At 37.3% G+C, this 19,466-nt stretch overlaps 1 pseudogene; it reads right to left on the reverse strand.

The window, feature by feature from the left end:
• The window catches only part of LOC120182747, a 33,141-nt pseudogene that overhangs the window by 2,224 nt on the left and 11,451 nt on the right, over positions 1-19,466 (reverse strand).

Here is a 19,466-nt window from a genome sequence, read left to right on the forward strand (position 1 = left end):
ATGGGGAAGAGGTTCCTATGACCTGTAAGTATTAATAGAAATGTATTCCAGAGAATTTAATCTAAACTTAACATGAACGGCCACATTCAAGAAGACAGCAAACTAAATTAGTTTGAATTTGGAAAATTACTAACAAAAGCATAGTAAAACACAATGAAGCCCACACCTGCCACAATTCCTCAGTTACGAATGGCATGAATGGATGTAATAATTGCAGTATATTCTCGAAAACGTAGAGTAGAACAGCCTGTGCTACTAAAGCAACTGAATCATCTCCAGAGTGGTAAAGGCGAGCTTTACTGGCTTCAATATACCTATGGAAACAAGAAAAAAAATATCCCGAGCATGGGATGCAGATATAAAAACCAATCACACAACACTAAAATAATGTTATAGAATAAGAGAAAAGAGTAGACACAGAGAAGAATTTAGAGAAGATAGATAGTAGAAAAGAAATTCATCATTCATTTCATAATGGAAAATGTGATTACACAGCAGTTTATTTAGCTACAGGCTATATAGAGAATCTAACAATGCCAGCTGGCATTCTCTGTTAACAAACTTCCTAACAGATTGGTTCTTATCCTTCTTTGGCTATTACAGGTATTGGGCCATCCGGTTGGGCCACTCCACTTTGCCTTGGACCTCCTCAGCCCGCTTCAACCCATCAGGTAACTTCAACTCCTTTTTCCTCCTCGTGCTTCAATTCCCTCTTCTAATTCAATTCCCAAATTACTCTCCAAAATCCCTAACCCTCGTTCCTCTCTTCCCAATTCCTCTTCGCTCCTTTGTTCCTCCTCTTCTCCTCCGACTCTAACAATACCCACCCCACGAGATGAGCCTTGTCCCCAAGGATCAAAAGCAGGAAATTGCCCTTTGAGAACCGAGTAATCCTCCCATGTATCATTCAAGGCATCCAGATTCGTCCACCAAAAGTTGAGTTACTGGTCGATTGTGTCTATTTATTATACGCCGTCCCATAATCTTCAAGGGTGTTTAATACTTAACTCTCCCTCCTCATCAACTGCATGAGGATCTGTGGCAGCAGTGGAAGAGTCTCCGATGAACTTTTTCAAGAAACTTACATGGAACACTGGGTGGAGCTTCGAGGAATTTGGTAAGTCTAATCGATAAGCCACCTCTCCAATTTTCTCGAAAATCGTATATGGACCATAATACTTGGATGCTAACTTGAGGTTTTTTTGCAGAGCAATCGAGGTTTGCCTATAAGGCTGCAGCTTTAGGTAAACCCTATCTCCCATAGTAAAAACCCTTTCTGACCTTTTCTTATCTGCCTGTTGTTTCATACGATTACTAGCCACTTTTAACTGTTGTTTTACCAATTGTCTGATTTGATCTCTGCTTGTGACAATATTCTATACTGTTTGTAATGTTGTATCAGTAGACCAAACCATAATAGGTGGTTTGTATCCATAAAAGCTTGAAAAGGAGTAAGCTTAATAGTGTGATAAGTGGTATTATACCACCACTCTGCCTGAATAGCCATTTAGCCATTTCTTAGGTTGATAGAAACAAAACCCCTTAAATACTGCTCCAAACATTGATTAACTCGTTCTGTTTGACCATCTTTCTGGATGGTAAGCGTGCTGAAAACTGTCTGAGTACCCAACTGCTTTATCAGTTCTTTCCAAAAAGAACTGATAAAAGTCTTATCTCTGTCTGAAATGACCATCTTAGGCTGGCCACGTAATTTGTAAACATTGTCTAAATACAATTTAGCAACATCAGCTGTTGAATAGGGATGAGAGAGGGCCAAAAAATGGCTATACTTTGTAAATTTATCCACTATAACCAAGATGCAATTCTTCTTGAATGATAGGCAGTCCTTCTATGAAATCCATAGTAATGACCTCCAAGCTTGATTAGGGACAGGCAAAGGTTGTAATAAACCAGGCTTAGAAATATGCTACACTTTTATTTGTTGACAAACTGTACAACCTCTCACATAAGTAGCACCATCTCTTTTAGGCCAATAAAAATTAGACCTAACTCTGTAATAAGTAGCCTGTACTCCTGAATGACTACCCTGTGGAGAGTCATGTAAGGTTTGAATAATTTTCAACCTAAGATTTCCATGAACTCCAATATAAACCCTTCCATTGTATCTAAGAACAGCATTAGAAATTTTCCATTTACTGTCTGCAGTAGGATTTATAGCCAGAATTAAAATCCAATTCTGAGCTAAAGTATCACCTTGATAACTATGCTCCACTTCTTGCACCCAAGTAGGAATTAAAACAGTCACCCCTAAAGTAAAACACTGAGCTTGATCCTCCCATCTTCTAGATAAAGCATCAGCAACAACATTTAATTTCCCTTTTCTATACTGTATAGTATAGTCCAACCCTAATAGCCTTGTTAATCCTTTTTTCTGAATAGTGGTAGTCAATTTCTGTTCCAACAGAAATTTTAAAGGCTCGTGATCAGTTTTAATAACAAAGGGTCCACTCTCCAAATAATGCCTCCATTTAGAAACAACCAAGAGAATAGCAAGATATTCCCTTTCATAAATAGACAATGCTGAATGTCTAGGGCTTAGAGCCTTACTCATATAAGCAATAGGTCTACCTTCCTGTGAAAGAACAACCCCAACACCTCCAGAACTTGCATCTGTTTCCAGATAAAAAATCTTAGAGAAATCATGCAATGCTAAAACTGGAGCAGAACTCATAGCTCTTTTAAGGTTTTCAAAAGCAATGGAAGCATCAGAATTCCAATGAAACCCCTCCTGTAAGAGTTGTGTTAAAGGTCTGCTAATAATACCATAATGTCTGATAAATCTCCTGTAATACCCTGTCAATCCAAGAAATCCCCTCAAAGATTTAATGGTTTTAGGTCTTGGCCAAGTCTGCATTGCTTCAACCTTGCTAGGGTCAGTAGACACCCCTGCAGCAGAAATTATGTGACCTAATACTCCACCTGTTGTCCAAAAAACACTTGGACAATTTTGCAAATAATTTATTAGCTTTTAAACCTCCAAACCATTTGCAAATGCCTCAAATGATCCTGCATACTACTGCTGTAAACCAAAATATCATCAAAGAAGACCAAAACAAATTCCTAAGAAGGAATTAAATACATTCATAAGAGCCTAAAATGTAGCAGGAGCATTAGTAAGGCCAAAAGGCATCACCTTAAATTCATAATGGCCTTGGTGTGTTCTGAAGGCTGTCTTATAAATATCCTCTGGTCTGATTCTAATCTGCCAATAACTAGACCTCAAATCAATCTTAGAAAAATAGACTGCCCCATGCAACTCATCCAATAAATCTTCCACTATAGAAATAGGAAATTTATCCTTGACTGTCATGCTATTTAAATGTCTATAATCCACACAAAATCTCCAAGTGCCATCCTTCTTTTAATAAGAAGGCAGTGATGCAAAAGGACTTTTGCTAGGCTGAATAACAAAGAGAAAGCATACTGGCAATATGTTTTTCCCCCTCAATCTTCTGATTATGAGGAAACCATAGGGTCTTAGATTAACAGGTGTAGCATTAGACTTTAAAGGAATAGCATGATCATGAGTCCTCTGAGGTGGTAATCCTTCTGGTTCATCAAAAACAGTGTTGTACCTGTCCAATAATTGTTGTATTTCAGTAGGAATAGGATGAGAATTTCCTGACATAGTCAATAAAACAATGTGGCCCATAATATCTGAATCCCAAGCAGTCATTTTAAGTAAGGTAGCCCCAGAAATCTGCTGTAATTCTGATGAAGGTTGTTGTCCTTGAATACATCTTTTCTCCTTGATGGTCAAAACTTAAAGTCATATTATTGAAATCCATCAATATAGGCTAAACAATTTCATCCAATCAACTCCCAATACCATATCACTACCACCCAATTTAAGCAATCTAAAATCATGTACAAAAGTATGTCCCTGCATTTGCCATTCAACCTTGTTGCATCTAGCAGAACTAAATAATTGTTGGCCATTAGCCACAGTGATGGCCAAAGGATGGGTAGTAACTTGTATGCCAGCATAACCCACTTTGGAGTCAAAAAAACTATGTGTACTCCCACTATCAATTAAGATATTCAATGATCTGCCCTGAATAGATCCTTGAATTCTCAATGTAGTATGTCCAATAGAGCCCGTAATCGCATTCATAGAAATTTCTAGAGTTTCCTCTTCTGCTTGTGGAAATTGTTCTGAATCAGTAGGAAAATTTTCCAAAGATGGATTTTCACAATCTTCAGTAATCATATTCAATTGTATATTCTTACATTGGTGACCTGGAATAAATTTATCACCACTTGAAACAAAGATTATTCTGCCTCCTGTAATCAATAATATCCTGCCTTGGATTCTGCACTGCTGTAGGTTTTGAATTAACTAGCAGTGAAGCAGCATTAGAATTAATAATGGGGCTTGGGTAGGGTGGGGATTTAAAATTAGGCCTCAACCTTCTATTTTCTAACTCAACAGATAACTCATAAAGTTTTGCCTGTTTCATGCTTAAGACAAATTCTTAGGATCCAAAGCCTTGACCCTATGTTTAATATCATCTCTTAGCCCACTAATAAAGAGTGAAACAAAAAATTCCTCAATTAAAGTGGGGTTTTGTAACAGCATATGAGGTTGTAATTCCTCAATCTTTCTTGATAATCCTCACAGACCCTTTTGAGTCAATTTAGTAAATTCCTCCACAATATCAGAAAAGGTTCTATCACTAAATCTGTGACACAAATTATCTTCAAACTCATGCCATGTTACATGGTGTTTTTTCATAATATACCCATCAAACCAAATTTCAGCCTTGCCTGTTAAATACATTGTAGCTACTTCCACCCTCTACTCAACAGGAACAATACAAATAGAAAAATATTTCAGGCATTTCTGAATCCATCCTCTAGGATTAACCCCTTCAAAGAAAGGCAGTTCTATTTTAGGTTTATGCCACATAGTTCTTGCACTGCTAAATGAACCCCCTGACCCCTTTTTTCATCTTCTAATCCCAACATAATAGGCCTAGATTCACTGTTTTCACCCATTTGATTCATAGGCTTAGAACTGCTTTTAATGGCTAAACAAGCATCAGGTTTACTCTTTAATATCACAGGTTCATCCGTTTTATAAGTCTAGACTTGTCATTCACCACAGTCACCACAACAGGGTTTTTCTCCTTATGTTTAGAAGTATCAGGAGATTGTACCTGGTCTCAAGCAGACTGCTCTTGCTCCACTGTTCTGCCTGTCAAAATTCTAAGCAATTCCTCAACATAGCCTTGATTAGTAGCCATTCTGGACTCCAAAGCAGTGATTCTATTCTCCTGATTTTCCCACCATTTAGGTGGATCAGTTTCATCTTGGCCTTTCTTCACCAACGCAACTAGATCCTCAATTTGTTTTTGAATCCCAGACAAATCAGTTTCTGCCATAGCTTGATTCTTCTTTGGCATACCCACTAAACTTTGCCAGAATCGAGGCTCTGATTACCAATTGTTATAGAATAAGAGAAAAGAGTAGACACGAGAGAAGAATTTAGAGAAGATAGATAGTAGAAAAGAAATTCATCATTAATTTCATAATGGAAAATGTGATTACACAGCAGTTTTATTTAGCTACAGGCTGTACAGAGAATCTAACAATGCCAGCTGGCATTCTCTGTTAACAAACTTCCTAACAGATTGGTTTTTATCCTTCTTTGGCTATTACAGGTATTGGGCCATCCGGTTGGGCCACTCCACTTTGCCTTGGACCTCCTCAGCCCGCTTCAACCCATCAGGTAACTTCAACTCCTTTTCTCCTCGTGCTTCAATTCCCTCTTCTAATTCAATTCCCAAATTACTCTCCAAAATCCCTAACCCTCGTTCCTCTCTTCCCAATTCATCTTCGCTCCTTCGTTCCTCCTCTTCTCCTCCGATTTCTTCCTCTTCTCTTCCGACTCTAACAAATAACTACAGTTAATCAAAGTAAATACTATACCACAGTACCACTAAATTTTGCCAAAATATACAAAATATGACGGGCATTTTCATGTATGCGTAATGATCCAACTTACAATTGAATTCTTATACTGATACCCAAAAATAGCACACGCGATCCACCAATTGAATTTTACCCCTTCACCCTTAGGGAAAAAAGGGCATTATGTGCTATATAACAAAAGCATAAACTTTGTGTGTTTTCAGTTTTCACATCAGAACAAAGGGCATACATTTTGGTTTCAATGATCTGTGAATGGAATAAGATCTAGACCTTAATGGCATAAAACAATAGAACATAGTTCTGTTAGTAGAAAGCTAATCATAAAAACATTCAACATACCAGTCGGCAAAATCACCCCAAAAGAAATCATATATTTCTCTCCCAACATCCCCAAAGAAAAATTGTTATAACTCTCAGTGACATCATCAATAAGCATATGCAGTTTTGAGACCTGAAAAATGAAAAACAATACTTAAATAACTTCTTTGTCTCATTCAAAAAAGGGATAATCAGGTATGAATGACAGTAGCTATCTTGGTTCAAGTTTACAAAAAAAAAAGGAAGAAGGATAGAAGCAAAATCACCATAGTATTATTTTCTTACCACCCAACATTCTGGAAGAGGAAGCCTTAGAAGATAATCCTCCGTGTTAAACTGAAAAAGAAACAATACTTTCAGTTTACAATAGGATGGCACCCATCTTCATAGGAAATGGACATTGTGATGGTGTCAAAAGTAAAATTAACTTACACCGTATGTAATAATGATAGTTCCATATGCAAGCACAACTCATAATAATACCATTGATAGAACAACCAACAAATACAATAAATGCCTCTCCAATAATCAGAAATAATACATATACACTTGCTGTGATTTTGCAAGAAATGATATGGTAGCAAATGCATACAGTTTTCCCAATACAAGGATAGATGTGATATAGTCAATCTCACTGATCTGACTGAAGAGAAACGAACCTTACAATCCTGTATGTTCTGCCAACCAGAAACATTATCCTGATTAGGCAGACTGTACATCACAAACTTGCCAGCATTCCATAATTTATTCGTGAAGGCCTTGTTTGCTGTTAGCCTTTCAGTAGATAAATTTAGATCCTAGAGAGAATTCAAGGTGCATACTGTTATAAGAAAACATCCACATGTAGAAACAGTAGCAAACATTCTATGACACAATTTTTCAATATTGAAGTGCCAACTTGTTGCTTATAGTAAAAGACAAACCTGACCAGCAGTTCCTAATGCAAGAGTGAATCGCAATGCATCAGTGCCAAACTCCTTGATAGTATCAAGTGGATCAATAACATTGCCAAGAGTTTTAGACATTTTACGCCCCTGAAAAAGCTTACATGTTAGAGAGACATTTTTTGAGCTCTGTGAGTGATGGAACTAATGTCATGTTCTTCGGAAAACAAACTGTAAGGACAAAATATAGACACAGCAACAATACATTTCCCCTTCTTTGCTCTGTTTATGCACCAACCCACCCACCCACTCCACAATTTTACTTTTTCTATTTCAGGTTATAGATACCAATCAGTCATATGAAGGCCAGTAATTTTCAACTGACAAATCTACATTGTTCATGTCCATTTGAAACCCAATGTAACACCCGTAGTAACATTTACAAGAAAGGAAATCATGAGAAGAGAAAGGAAAGAAATAGGGGAGAGGGGTTGATATGATCAAATTATAGGAATCAAAAGACAATTACCTTCCCCTTAGGATAGATATGAACTATGAAGATATGACGGTTTAATTTTTTTATATCAATTGAATATCAAAAGCTCTCATATAAACAAACCACCATGGGCAACTTGAGAAAATATGAAGATATAAGGGAACACCACTAAAGAAAACGTTTTGGACTTTAAAATGTATTCCCAAGTAATAGCCTAATTCAGACATTCTACTTACTTGTGAATCACGGATTAGACCATGGAGATAAACATATGAAAATGGAACAGTTCCTGTGAATTCAATTCCCATCATGACCATTCTTGCAACCCAGAAGAACAGTATATCATGCCTGTCCAAAGTGAAGAAGTGTTAATGCCAACAGTCAAAACATATAGAAGTAATCAAATGGAAATTCCTAAAACCAAATATGCAATAAAGCCATCTAATTTCTTATTGAATAATGTAATAGAAGCACTATGTTACTTAAAAAATAGGGTATAAAATCTAAGTATTAGTAGTTAAACAAAGGGGCTCGTACCCAGTTTCAAGCATTGTTGTCGGATAAAACCTTTTAAAATCCTCTGCCACATCTGGCCACCCAAGAGTACTGAAAGGCCATAATGCACTGAAAAGTAGTAGCAGTTCATGTATAGTCAAAAAACATTTTTCACACAAAAAAAGATTGATGTGTGCAGACAAGTTTCATTTCCAGTGCATGATAGGACCTTACCAAAATCTCCTAAATGAACTAATAATCAAAAACTTAAGTTGAACAAGATGGCTTAAAAAACATATTCCATTTTCTACCAGTTACTGCATTACTTAAAAAGCTCGCCAAGTGAACTCATCTAGAGTGGTAATTTCAGGCACTACACAAACTATTTCAAATAATGAACAGTAAATTGTTTCACACCCACGTGGTGGGTGAAAGAAAATATTTCATGTTAATTTTTTTTTGAAATTTTATCCAATAATTATTACAGATTGAGTGGTAAAGAATTTATAAAATCATACTGAACAAGCATTTGACCCTTAAATGAGTAGTTTTTAATTCTTATTTAAAAATTAGATAAAATATGAAAATACAAAAGCGCCATTATAATAATATTAATTATTATTTAAATGAAAGGGTATTCTAGTAATTTTCACTGAGCTAGAACCTGGTTAACCAGTGACACCAACTCAGTCAGGAGCTTAATAATAGTATAGATAGATAGATAGATAGATAGATAGATAGTTGCCTCAATGCTTTTTGCACCAGAGTTGGATATCAAACTTATTTTTACTCAACTGCTGATGTAGTCCTAGTAGGAAAGTGACAGGAAATCCAACCATATGGAGAGATTTTTTTTTTCCGTTTTGAAGAAAATCTAATATAATCATGCAAGAAAGTTCTGTGAGAATATTAATATAATAGCCTTATTTGAATGACAATTTCAAAAATTACTTGCTTTCTGTTGCGATCTGAAAGACTCAAACATGATTCATTGATGTGTCGACAGATTTTTTTGGCATAGTTCTACATATCTAATCAAGAACTTATTTCAGGAAGATAAAAGTAGAGAGTACTCATTTGATTGATTGCTTGAAAATAATTCATCATTTAAATGCAGTGTTTATTACATTACACTAAAGATTACATTACAAATATCATTTGAGGTTTATAAAGAAGGTTCTTTATAGAATTGAAAAGGTGCTGACAGAAACAAACACAACATAGAAGAGAGTAAGCTAAAGAGACAGCAAAAATAGAACGGACAAAGACTGCTTTTAGACTTTAAATGCATAACATTGTGGACTCTAGCTTGTAATATAATAGAGCTCCATCAGATCAGTTAGATTTTCTTAGGCAATAAGGATTTTTTTTTAAAAAAAAAAGAAAAGAAAAGAAAAAAGGAAGTTAAATAATGTACCAACAGAGGGAGAAACTCTAGGTAAAAATGACTTTCCATCCTAAAAGAGAGGATGTCATAGTTACGGAGTTCAAAATTGAAAAACCAACCTTGAGAACCAAGTGTCAAGAACATCAGGATCCTGATAAATTTCTACATCTTTTCCGTATTTATCACGAGCCTTCATAAGAGCTTCCTCAGCACTCCTAGCAACTATATATTCCTCTTCACAATCTTTTCCATCAATGTACCAAACAGGTATGCGATGTCCCCACCATAGCTGTCTACTAATGCACCAATCCTTGATATTTGTCAGCCAATGATTATAAATCTGCAATCAAAATGTTCAGATGTGAGTGAAGGCAGATACTCACCAACAGAAGTAACCTTAAGTAAAATATCGATTAACAGGAAGACAGGTCCCAGATGACAGTGGCATTTGCCGAGGGGTGTTGCACATGAAAGATGACTAAATGTGGTCCATCCTCTAAGCAGGGAGGGGGTGCTAACTAGATGGAGATTGGAGAATGACAAACGGTATCATCATTAGATTACAGTGTGTCCTAACTGGGTACATATATGTTTCCCAAAATTTTACTTGTGTTTTGGTCATACCTTTTTTCCGTGTCTGCTTAAACATGTTGATATGAGCATAAAATGCAGGTATTTTAGGAAAGAATGAAAAGACAGCAGCATATCTTAAGGGAAATGCAATTATGCTTTTCATCATACCTTCTCAAATCTTTCAGGAATAATGGTCAATTCTCCCTTTTCAACTGCATGAAGAGCCTTTTCAGCTAAGGGCTCCATCGTTACAAACCACTGCTTGCTTACTAGTGGCTCTATTATCTAATAAGAGAACCAAACATGGGAAAAATACGAGAAAGAATTACTGAGAGTAATTATCAACACCGTAACTTCAAAAACAAAAGAACATAATTAAATGAAATATCCACACCTCTCCGCCACGCTGAGATCTCGGCACTCGTAAAGTGTGGGGTTCCTTTTTCACAGCTAAGTCGGTCTCCTCAAGATCATTCCACAGTTTCTTCCGTGCCTCAAACCGATCAAGGCCACTAAAATTTAAGAGCCACCAGCATAAATTAGGAAAAGGTAAAAAGGCGACTTTAATTCATTATTTGTTCAGAAAGTCCTAACAAATATTACCAGTACAGTCCCGCAACCTCATTTAGTGTCCCATCCTTGTTCATAACATTAAGAATGGGAAGACCAAGTTTTCTAGCCAGAAGATAATCATTATGATCATGTCCAGGACTTATCTTCAGCACACCAGTCCCAAAGTCTTTATCTACATACTGCCACCATTGACATAATGGAATTGTTAACTTGAAATTCATTTATTTAATGGAACAGTTGCAACGTTTTCCACCTCCACTAACCCCACTAAGTGGGTCAAGCAAACTATTCATTCTTAAACTAGAGATGAAACCCACAATGAAGAAGCCTACAGGTTATTAAATGAAAAAGATGCGTCCAAAATTTGGAGCACAATGTCATCATGATGCCCAATGCGACCTTAGGCAAGACACCTATCCCACAGCTTGCCAAAGGCGATGCATCCAAATATCTTACTTCTATTAGCCATGAAGATTGAGGAAATCAGGGACATGGATATCAGGGACTCCAAATTGCACTTCACCCTTTACAAATCAAATGGTATAATTTTATTATGCTAAGGCAGTCAACTTTCAGAAGTATTAGCTCATATGCTTCTCCAACTCATTATTTTTCTTGAAGTATCCAGTATCTGACACCCACCTTGAATGACACGAGTATAATATAACCTTCAAGGGACCACCAAATACATGGAAAAAGAATAAAAAAGCCTGTGTCTGACACATATTTGTATCAGACAATCAAAAGTGCGAACACCATAAACTAGCTCATGTCTTTTATCTAATGTTTTCCTGTACAATTATCACTATTCAACTTTAGTTTCTCCATCAATAGAAAGAATTTTTCTCTCTTTTATATCTTGAATAATATAAAATGTTTAAGCCTTAACAGTACAGACTTCAATATCTATGTTTCATTAACATTTTTCTAGTTAAGTAAAATTCAACTAAAATAATAATAAAGGGCTTGCACACCAGCTTACTATAGTTAATCTGCCTCATCTTGCACTATTTCCTTTTTAACCTTGATGTTGTTACAAAAGACTAGCCCTCTACCCAAAACAAAATGAGAAAAAAAATGATCAAGTGAGAGAGAGGTTTAACAACTGGAAAAAACCAAATGAATTTTTTATGCATCTGGAAATCAGAACGTGTTAGTTCCTGTATGAAAACGTGTTCCAAAGATTCGGATTTAGATCTTTTTTGGAAGGGATACCGTTGGAAGGATTTGGTGCCTCCAAGGGTGGAGACTTTCATGTGGTAAATTGTTCATCAAAAACTGGCCGTAAAGGTTGAATTATTAAAGAGAGGTGTACCGGGGATATTCGATCCTTTGTGTCCTTTTTGCTAGCTGGAATTGGAGTCTTCCTCACATTTATTCTTCTCTTCCACTGCTGCGTGGGGTTTGTGGAATAGGTTTCTGAATTTGTGGAAAATATCAGCTGTCATACATGAAAACGCACACTGTTTCCTTTCAGCTTGGGAAGAATTGGTGCCTCATTCAACTATTTAGACCTTTATTCCTAGTGTAGTTTTATGGACAATTTGGGAATGCAGGAATGCCATTGTCTTCAAAATGGGTGTGTTTGATCTGGTTCAATTATTCTTCACATCAAGGTTCAGATTAGCATCTTGGTTCTTAGCTAAATTCACTAACATTTCCATCTCGAAGGACTCCCTCATCAGTGTTCCCTCCCTTGGAGATCTTTGTTTTGCCAAAAAGCCAGATAACAAAACAAATTTCTTGGTCCCTCCCCCTATGGGATTTCTAAAGCAAAATGTGGATGTTGCTGTCAAAGGTGATTGGAAGGCAAGTGGTTTAGGCGGGATCCTAAGAGATGAGTCTGGCACGATGCTAGGATCTTTTCAAGAAGCTGTTGGTTCGGGTCCTCCTTCTTTAATGAAAGGCCATTAAACGGGGTTTAATTTTCTTTGAATCTTCTTACTGGTGTTCTAAGAAACTGTTGGTTATTGAGAGTGATAGTAAGTTATCTGTGGAGTGGATTAAGAATTTGGATAAATGCCCAAGTTTGTATGTTTCTATCTCTAAAGAAATTGCTGATAAGATAAGAAACTTGGAGGGCATCATTCGTTGGGTAGCTAGGCCAGCAAACTTAGAGGCAGACGTTTTAGCAAAGTCTGGAATTGGATAGGCTAGGGAGTTTGTGGTTGGGTTGTTTTTCTTTTTGTGTCCAGGTTTATCAATTGTATTGGGGGTAAGCTCTGTTGTAATCACATGCATTGTACTAATCTTTTAGTAATAAAATTTGAGGCACTCATGTCTTCATTAATCTTCTTCATTGCTTCCATTTCTGCTGAGAGATGCTCTGATAAAGTATTTTCCTCGTCCTTCAAACTGAAAGGTAAAAATATTTTAAGGGTCAAAGAGATCTAGAATAACTAGTGAAGCACATGCTAATTAAGAACCATAAGATTTGTCTAAAATGGAGAGAGAGAGTGTGAGAGCGAGAGAGTTCTCGAAATGCAATGGAGTAGTTTCTTGGTCTTTGTTTGTTGATAATCTTAGTAGGAGAGTGTCGTAGTGATTTATGGGTTCGTTTTAGTCATTATGGAAAAGTCAGTAGGGTGTTCATTCCTTTTATCAACAATAGACCGAATTATAAGGTTCGTACGTTTGCGTTTGTCCATTTCGCAAGCAAGGAGGATCTGTGTAATGCGGTGGAAAAGATGAACAACGTTATGATCGATGGAAGGAGGATCTCTGTGACAGTAGCGAAATATGAGAAACTTTCCGGGAAGAGGAGGCAGGACGAAGGTAGAGTTGAGGGTCCAAATAGCGTTGACAAAGGAGGGGTTCAGTTGGAAGTTTGCCTTCTTCAGCTGGTGGGGTTACAAAGATCAAGTTGTTGAATAGGTTCCATGATGGAAGGACCTATAAAGATACGATGGTTGGGGTGAGCAAAGTTCCTGGGGGTGTTTATGAGGGTAGACATAGCAAAAAGAAGGAGCTGGAAAATTCTATGGAAGTCTTTATCCAGGTGGAAGAAAGGGCCTGGTTGAAATCATCCCTTACTGGTATTTGTAAAGCAACTTTTGAAGTGGAGTCCTTGCAGAAAGCTATAAGGAATGATGGTATCAATGCAAAGGTGGTAAAGTGGGGCTTTGCAAAGAATGCTTGTTTGGTAGTTTTCCAAACGGTGGAGGAGAAAAGGATGGCGATGGAAGAAAAATGGGAAGCTTTGTCTTTCTGGTTTGAAAGACTGGAATCTGTTTTGGATGAGGGAGGTATTCCTCTACCTTATTGTGCGATTTCAATGGTAGGAGTTCTATTAAATTGCTGGTCGGTTCTGTTCTTTACTAGCTTGGCATCCAAATGGGGTAAATTAGTGAAGATTCAAAGATGAAACTACCCAAAGAATGGATTGCAGAGTGGCACAAATGCTTCTTAGGGTGGCCAGTCCATTTGATATTCCTGAGCATATTTCCATCAATTCGTATGGGAGGAAATTTTTGGTTAAAATTAAGGCTGACTGTGTTGAAGATTACTTTCCAGAGTTATCAGGAATGGTTGTAGATGATGTTTCAGAGGTTCCATGGGAGGACAGCTCCTCGGACTGGAGTAGGGGGATGTTCAGGTACAAATGGAAGCCCACATGGGTTCTCAGGAGGTGTCAATGGAATGGGCAGTGTCCAGATCTGGCAGCAGCCAATAATCAGGAATTTTCAGAGGATTCCAGTCAAAAAGTTATGCCGTTGCTAATCAGTGGACAGATTAGTGGTATGGGTGGAAATAGTGGGGGACAACTTGCATGGAGGAAGTCAAATGAAGAATTTCTTAATTGTGGGCTGGCAGTTCCCCTAGAAAATAGCATTAAGCATTATGGGAACCACGTGGGTCTGGGATTGAGGGATTTTGTGGTCCTGGATGATATTGATGAACCTAATGATAATGGGGCGGTTTTTTCACCCATTAAGGAAATTATTCCTTTTGGGCCTGTATTGAATCCAAACTGGATTGGAGAGGATAATGATACTGGTACATTTTTATCGCAGCCCAATAACTTTTTAGCTTTTCCTAGGGACACTGCTCTTGAAGGTGAGGTTAGGCAGTTGAAAGAAATTTCAGGAGGGGAGAAAGATGTATCAAGCAGTGAAAAGCACGTTGGCATGGAAAAAGAGCAGTCTACAGATTTAGCGAGGAGTAAAGTTTCAGCTAAGCAAAGATTTGGTCCAAAGAAGAAGGGGGCTAAGAAAGACATCCTTATTGATCTTAATGCGGGCAGCCATTCAAGCTTAGGTGAAAGGGGGAGAAATTCCGTGTATCAAGTTGGCTGTGAAGATACTGAGGCAGAAAAATCCAATTTAATGCTGACAACTCATATTTCAGAATTCCAACAGAGACATTCAAGAGGTAGATCGTTGTTTCCGCATAGAAGCTCGCTGTTTTCAAAAAGTGTCCCTTTGGAGAGGAGGTGAATGGGCAGCTATAGAAGATTTTATATAGCAGATCTAGGGAGAGAAATTTCTGGTTTGGGAATAATCTGAAAGGAAATCCTGCTAGAGAGGTTGATTTAAATTCAAAGAAGGTTTTAGAACTGTCCTGCACACCAGTTCAACAGCTAATTTCTACAGCAGATTTTAATATCCAAGGCAGTGAAGATCCTATTACAGTCAGAAGAGCTGGGTCTAGAAGTTTGGATGAAGAGCATAACGGTTGTCTTGCTGAAAGAAATTGTTCTAATTTATATATTGGCATTTCAAGTAGAAGATCTAAAAGAATACTGTTAAGGGAAGCTTTAGAACAAGTTAATATTTTTACAGCTTCATCTTCGGTTTTCTCGGACCTTCTAGAGGAAACAATTGCTACATGGCAAATTAGTTAGGTATTGGGGGTTTCTTTTAAGCAGGGGAAAGCAACTTTTCTTGAAAAAATCATCAATCTAGAGAAAGGCTTGAATAAGACAAATTGAGGAGCCTACAGGGGATATTTGGATTATCAAATCATCAGTCATGAAGGAAAAACTATCTATAATTTCATGGAACGTAAAGGGTTTGGGTAAAAAAGAGAAACAGAGAGCGGTTCAGCGACTGGTCTCCAACAATTATCCTTTCTTTCTTTGGCTACAAGAGACTAAATCTGAAAAGATTCACAGGTCTTTTCTACAAAGAAATGGATTGAATAATTTACAAGGTGTTATTGAATCTCCAGCAGTTGGCTCTTCAGGGGGATTATTATGTTGTTGGGATGTCAAAATGTTTGAGCTGGAAAATCATTGCATTAACAGAAGATTCATTGTTGTTATTGGAAAGTTTCGTTCTAATCAGTTCAGAAGTGTCCTCATTAATGTTTATGGGCCTTCTGTGGAGGATGAGAGAAAGTTTTTTTGAAGAACTCAATTTGTTCATTTCTGGCCAGAATCTGCCGGTTTGTGTAGGGGGATTTTAATGTCTATTTGTGTGAAGACGAGAAGGTGGGTAGAGCGCAAAACAGATTTTCAATGGAGATTTTCAATCGGTTTATTCAGTCCTCGAGTTTAATTGATCTGCCTTTGTCTGGGGGCACGTTCACTTGGTGTAACAACCAAGATGTTCCCACTTTTGTTAGATTGGATAGGTTCTTCGTGGATACTCAATTTTTGGCCAGTTTTCCTGATCTTGTCCGATCATTAATTCCTAAGTCTATTTCAGATCACAATGCTATACTTCTAGAAAATGGAGGAATTGAATGGGGGAAAAACCTTTTAGACTATTTTAATTATTTGATGAAGGAAGAAGGTTTTGAGGATATGGTTAGCCTTTCAATTGCAGATTACAAGAAGACTAGGAGGAAAGATGGAATTATGAGCATATTGAAGACTTCAAAATTAGCCATCATGAATTAGACAGGTACGAAAAACCAGTACCCTAGAGCTTCAATTGCAGTTTTAGAAAAGAAAATCCAAAAGCTAGAGGAGGATGCTCAGAAGTTGCAGGATAGTCCCATTCAGGGGATAGCAGATGAATTAAAAATCTGTCTAAATGAATTATGGAGACTTCACAGAATTGAAGAGCAAATATGGCATCAAAAGTCAAGATCGAAGTGGATAAATGATGGAGATCGAAATACCATATTCTTTCACACTTGTGCTTCAATTAGGAGAAAGCAAAATGCGTTGAATGCTCTAAAAGTTGATGGGATTATTATTCATGACCATATGGTTATTAAGGCCACTGTTAAAGATCATTTCTTTAAAATTTTCAATGACCGCTCTACTTTGGATGTTGGAGATATAGGGCTGAATTTTTCTAGAATTTCATTGGACAAAAGATTTCTGCTAGAGAAGGAATTTTCCGAGGAGGAAGTTTTGGAGACCTTAAAGTCTTGCGATAGTAATAAAGCTCCGGGGCCTGATGGATTAAACTTGGGATTTTTCAAAAGGTTTTGGTATGTCCTTAAGGGAAACGTTATGGATTTTTTCCACAACTTCTTTTTGGGGAAAGATTGTAAAGTATGGTATTAACCATACTTTTATCACCTTAATCCCTAAAGGTTCCAACATCGGAAGCCTTGATGATTATAGACCGATAAGCTTAGTAGGAGTTTACAAGATTTTATATCCAAGTGTCTATCCAAGAGGCTGAGAAGCTACATTTGTGATATTATTAGCCCGACACAGTTTGCTTTTATACCCGGTCGACAAATTTTGAATTGTTCTCTCATCGCTAACGAGGGAATTGATTATTGGAGGAAGAAAGAGCACAAGGGTTGTGTTCTAAAAGTTGATTTTAAGAAGGCCTATGATACTGTTGATTGGCCAATTCTGTTCATGGTGATGGAAAAGATGGGCTTCGGCTCTTCTTGGACCAGTTGGATTAAGAGGTGTGTTACAACAGCTTTAGTTTCGGTGTTAGTCAACGGGGTTCCATCGAAGGAGTTCCCAATGGCAAAGGGTCTTCGACAGGGCTTTTCCTTATCTCCATTATTATTTAATATAGTAGGGGAGCTGCTGAACTTATTAATTCTAAGGGCTGTTTCGAAGGGACTATTTTCTGGAATGGAAATTGGAAAGGAGGAAGGGTCTTTTAATTTAACACATTTACAGTTTGTTGATGATCTAATTATTTTTTGTGGAGCTTCGAAGACACAGATTATGAATGTTAATAGGGTTCTTAGAGTTTTCGAGGTTATGTCAGGGCTTCAACTAAACCTCAAGAAAACCAAACTGTTCGGGATTAACACATCTCAAGAAAAGGTTAAAATTTGGGCAGATTCGATTGGATGTGCTGTAGGAAGTTTTCCTTCCAATTACCAAGGCCTTCCACTAGGTGCTTCTAAGAATTCATCTGTTATTTGGGATCCGGTGGTTCAGAATTTTAACACTAAATTAGCGGGTTGGAAGTTTTCTAATCTATCTTTAGCAGGGAGATTGGTTTTGATCAAATCTGTCCTCAGATTTCTGCCCACTTATTTTCTGTCAATGTTTAAAATTCCAACATCAATTCTCAAGTCTCTCAATTCAATTATGTCTAATTTTTTATGAGGAGGTGGTAATGGTAAAAAAAAGATACACTGGGTTAGTTGGGCCGACGTATGTAAATCAAAGAATGAGGGAGGTTTGGGTGTTCAAAACCTTAATAGCATGAACAGAGCATTGTTCGGGAAATGGTCTTGGAAGTTTGCAAATGAGAGAAGCTCTGTGTGGAGGCAGTTTATTTGATGCAAATATAACATCGATTCATCAATGTTGCTGTTTGATAGATTCCATCTCAAACTTCTTGGCTATGGAAAACAGTGGTTAATAACCATTATAAAGAAAATTCCTTCGGTTCTAATTTTTTGAAGTTTGTGCAGTTTACATGTTGGTGATGGGAAGTTAATTCGATTTTGGCAAGACAGTTGGGTTGCGGATTATCCGTTATATGTTCTCTTCCCTAGACTGTTTCTAATTTGTACTAATAAAACTGGCAAGTTATGCGAGTTTGGTGATTTTCAAACTACAGGCTGGGTTTGGGATGTTAAAGTGAGAAGGAATTTAAATGATTGGGAACTTGAACAATGGTGTGATTTGATGAGCATCTTATCAACTGTTTCTCTGTCAAGAGATGTTAGTGATGGCTTGATTTGGAAAGGTAGTGGGGATGGTGTTTTTACAGTCAGTTCTTGCGTTAAGAGGTGCTCAATTGGCTCAGAACAGGTTCAGTTCTGGAAAAATATTGTTTGGAGGGGTTTGGTACCCCAGAGTAGAATTTCAAATGTGGCAAATTGTTCTTCAGAAGCTGCCTGTTAAGACAGAACTGGTAAAAGGAGGGGTTCAAGGCATTGAGGACGGTTTATGTCCTCTGGGTAAGTTGGTTGCGGAGTCTTGTACACATTTATTTTTTACTTGTTTGGTAGTGTGGTCCTTATGGAATAAGTTTCTGAAATTCTGGAGGTTTAGTTCCGTTTTTCATGCAGAAGCAAAAACATTTCTCCAAGCTTGGGATGATTTGAAGAAAAATTCTGCTATTTGGACTTTCATTCCTGGGGCTGTTCTTTGGACCATTTGGAAAGTCAGGAATAATATTGTTTTTGAAGGGGGGAAGCTTGACCAGACATAATTATTTTTCTTAGCAAGATTTAGGTTTGCTTCTTGGTTCTTAGCCAAGCATAAGGAGATTGATATTCCAAAGGATTCTTTAATTTCTGATCCTTCATTAGGGGATTCTTGCTCTTCCAACAATTTCCCGAAGTCCTCTTTATTCCCTTGGTCTCCTTCTCCTATGGGCTTCATCAAATTGAATGTTGATGCTGCCACTACCAGGGATTGGAAGAAAAGTGGTCTTGGGAGTGTTATTAGGGATCACGA

This window comes from Hibiscus syriacus, unplaced genomic scaffold (assembly GCF_006381635.1).
Source record: "Hibiscus syriacus cultivar Baekdansim isolate YM2019G1 unplaced genomic scaffold, ASM638163v2 tig00112738_pilon, whole genome shotgun sequence".
Lineage (NCBI taxonomy): Eukaryota > Viridiplantae > Streptophyta > Magnoliopsida > Malvales > Malvaceae > Hibiscus > Hibiscus syriacus.